Genomic DNA, 3996 nt, shown 5'->3' with positions numbered 1-3996 from the left:
GACACTCGGAGGCCCCTCGCCCTCCCCGAAAGACACTCGGAGGCCCCTCCCCAAAACACACTCGGAGGCCCCTCGCCCTCCCCGAAAGACACTCGGAGGCCCCTCGCCCTCCCCGAAAGCCACTCGGAGGCCCCTCGCCCACCCCAGAAAGCCACTCGGAGGCCCCTCGCCCTCCCCGAAAGCCACTCGGAGGCCCCTCGCCCACACCGAAAGCCACTCGGAGGCCCCTCGCCCACCCCGAAAGACACTCGGAGGCCCCTCGCCCACCCCGAAAGCCACTCGGAGGCCCCTCGCCCACCCCGAAAGACACTCGGAGGCCCCTCGCCCTCCCCGAAAGACACTCGGAGGCCCCTCGCCCTGCCCGAAAGACACTCGGAGGCCCCTCGCCCACACTGAAAGCCACTCGGAGGCCCCTCGCCCACCCCGAAAGCCACTCGGAGGCCCCTCGCCCTCCCCGAAAGACACTCGGAGGCCCCTCGCCCACCCCGAAAGCCACTCGGAGGCCCCTCGCCCTCCCCGAAAGACACTCGGAGGCCCCTCGCCCTCCCCGAAAGACACTCGGAGGCCCCTCGCCCACACCGAAAGCCACTCGGAGGCCCCTCGCCCTCCCCGAAAGACACTCGGAGGCCCCACGCCCTCCCCGAATGCCACTCGGAGGCCCCTCGCCCTCCCCGAAAGACACTCGGAGGCACCTCGCCCACACCGAAAGCCACTCGGAGGCCCCTCGCCCTCCCCGAAAGACACTCGGAGGCCCCTCGCCCTCTCCGAAAGCCACTCGGAGGCCCCTCGCCCTCCCCGAAAGCCACTCGGAGGACCCTCGCCCTCCCCGAAAGCCATTCCGAGGCCCCTCGCCCACACCGAAAGCCACTCGGAGGCCCCTCGCCCACCCCGAAAGCCACTCGGAGGCCCCTCGCCCTCCCCGAAAGACACTCGGAGGCCCCTCGCCCACCCCGAAAGACACTCGGAGGCCCCTCGCCCACCCCGAAAGCCACTCGGGAGCCCCTCGCCCACCCCGAAAGCCACTCGGAGGCCCCTCGCCCTCCCCGAAAGACACTCGGTGGCCCCTCGCCCACCCCGAAAGACACTCGGAGGCCCCTCGCCCACCCCGAAGGACACTCGGAGGCCCCTCGCCCTCCCCGAAAGACACTCGGAGGCCCCTCGCCCTCCCCGAAAGACACTCGGAGGCCCCTCGCCCACCCCGAAAGCCACTCCGAGGCCCCTCACCCTCCCCGAAAGCCACTCGGGGGCCCCTCGCCCACCCCGAAAGCCACTCGGAGGCCCCTCGCCCTCCCCGAAACACACTCGGAGGCCCCTCGCCCTCCCCGAAAGACACTCGGAGGCCCCTCGCCCACCCCGAAAGACACTCGGAGGCCCCTCGCCCACCCCGAAAGACACTCGGAGGCCCCTCGCCCACCCCGAAAGCCACTCGGAGGCCCCTCGCCCTCCCCGAAAGCCACTCGGAGGCCCCTCGCCCGCCCCGAAAGCCACTCGGAGGCCCCTCGCCCACACCGAAAGCCACTCGGAGGCCCCTCGCCCTCCCCGAAAGACACTCGGAGGCCCCTCGCCCTCCCCGAAAGACACTCGGAGGCCCCTCGCCCTCCCCGAAAGACACTCGGAGGCCCCTCGCCCACCCCGAAAGCCACTCGGAGGCCCCTCGCCCACACCGAAAGCCACTCGGAGGCTCCTCGCCATGCCCGAAAGCCACTCGGAGGCCCCTCGCCCTCCACGAAAGACACTCAGAGGCACCTCACCCTCCCCGAAAGCCACTCGGAGGCCCCTCGCCCTCCCCGAAAGCCACTCGGAGGCCCCTCGCCCTCCCCGAAAGACTCTCGGAGGCCCCTCGCCCTCCCCGAAAGACACTCGCAGGCCCCTCGCCCACCCCGAAAGACACTCGGAGGCCCCTCGCCCTCCCCGAAAGACACTCGGAGGCCCCTCGCCCACCCCGAAAGACACTCCGAGGCCCCTCGCCCTCCCCGAAAGACACTCGGAGGCCCCTCGCCCACCCCGAAAGCCACTCGGAGGCCCCTCGCCCACCCCGAAAGACACTCGGAGGCCCCTCGCCCTCCCCGAAAGACACTCGGAGGCCCCTCGCCCACCCCGAAAGACACTCGGAGGCCCCTCGCCCACCCCGAAAGACACTCGGAGGCCCCTCGCCCTCCCCAAACGCCACTCGGAGGCCCCTCGCCCACCCCGAAAGCCACTCGGAGGCCCCTCGCCCACACCGAAAGACACTCGGAGGCCCCTCGCCCACACTGAAAGCCACTCGGAGGCCCCTCGCCCTCCCCGAAAGCCACTCGGAGGCCCCTCGCCCTCCCTGAAAGCCACTCGGAGGCCCCTCGCCCTCCCCGAAAGACACTCGGAGGCCCCTCGCCCTCCCCGAAAGACACTCGGAGGCCCCTCGCCCTCCCCGAGAGCCACTCGGAGGCCCCTTGCTCTCCCCAAAAGCCACTCGGAGGCCCCTCGCCCACCCCGAAAGACACTCGGAGGACCTTCGCCCACCCCGAAAGCCACTCGGAGGCCCCTCGCCCTCCCCGAAAGACACTCGGATGCCCCTCGCCCACCCCGAAAGCCACTCGGAGGCCCCTCGCCCACCCCGAAAGCCACTCGGAGGCCCCTCGCCCTCCACGAAAGACACTCGGAGTACCCTCGCCCACCCCGAAAGACACTCGGAGGCCCCTCGCCCTCCCCGAAAGACACTCCGAGGCCCCTCATCCTCCCCGAAAGCCACTCGGGGGCCCCTCGCCCTCCCCAAAAGCCACTCGGAGGCCCCTCGCCCTCCCCGAAAGCCACTCCGAGGCCCCTCGCCCTCCCCGAAAGACACTCGGAGGCCCCTCGCCCTCCCCGAAAGCCACTCCGAGGCCCCTCGCCCTCCCCGAAAGACACTCGGAGGCCCCTCGCCCACCCCGAAAGACACTCGGAGGCCCCTCGCCCACCCCGAAAGCCACTCGGAGGACCCTCGCCCACACCGAAAGCCACTCGGAGGCCCCTCGCCCTCCCCGAAAGACACTTGGAGGCCCCTCACACACACCGAAAGCCACTCGGAGGCCCCTCGCCCTCCCCGAAAGACACTCGGAGGCCCCTCGCCCACACCGAAAGCCACTCCGAGGCCCCTCGCCCACCCCGAAAGACACTCGGAGGCCCCTCGCCCTCCCCGAAAGACACTCCGAGGCCCCTCGCCCACCCCGAAAGCCACTCGGAGGCCCCTCGCCCACACCGAAAGCCACTCGGAGGCTCCTCGCCCACCCCGAAAGACACTCGGAGGCCCCTCGCCCTCCCCGAAAGACACTCGGAGACACCTCACCCTCCCCGAAAGCCACTCGGAGGCCCCTCGCCCTCCCCGAAAGACACTCGGAGGCCCCTCGCCCTCCCCGAAAGACACTCGGAGGACCCTCGCCCACACCGAAAGCCACTCGGAGGCCCCTCGCCCTCCCCGAAAGCCACTCCGAGGCCCCTCGCCCTCCCCGAATGCCACTCGGAGGCCCCTCGCCCTCCCCGAAAGACACTCGGAGGCCCCTCGCCCTCCCCGAAAGGCACTCCGAGGCCCCTCGCCCTCCCCGAAAGACACTCGCAGGCCCCTCGCCCTCCCCGAAAGACACTCGGAGGCCCCTCGCCCTCCCCGAAAGACACTCGGAGGCCCCTCGCCCACCCCGAAAGCCACTTCGAGGCCCCTCGCCCTCCCCGAAAGCCACTCGGAGGCCCCTCGCCCACCCCGAAAGACACTCGGAGGCCCCTCGCCCTCCCCGAAAGACACTCGGAGGCACCTCGCCCTCCCCGAAAGACACTCGGAGGCCCCTCGCCCTCCCCGAAAGACACTCGGAGGCCCCTCGCCCACCCCGAAAGACACTCCGAGGCCCCTCGCCCTGCCCGAAAGACACTCGGAGGCCCCTCGCCCTCCCCGAACGCCACTCCGAGGCCCCTCGCCCACCCCAAAAGCCACTCGGAGGCCCCTCGCCCTCCCCGAAAGACACTCGGAGGCCCCTCGCCCACACCGAAAGC

Source organism: Struthio camelus, chromosome 21, assembly GCF_040807025.1.
Source record: "Struthio camelus isolate bStrCam1 chromosome 21, bStrCam1.hap1, whole genome shotgun sequence".
NCBI classification, from domain to species: domain Eukaryota; kingdom Metazoa; phylum Chordata; class Aves; order Struthioniformes; family Struthionidae; genus Struthio; species Struthio camelus.
This window is presented reverse-complemented; position numbering follows the sequence as displayed.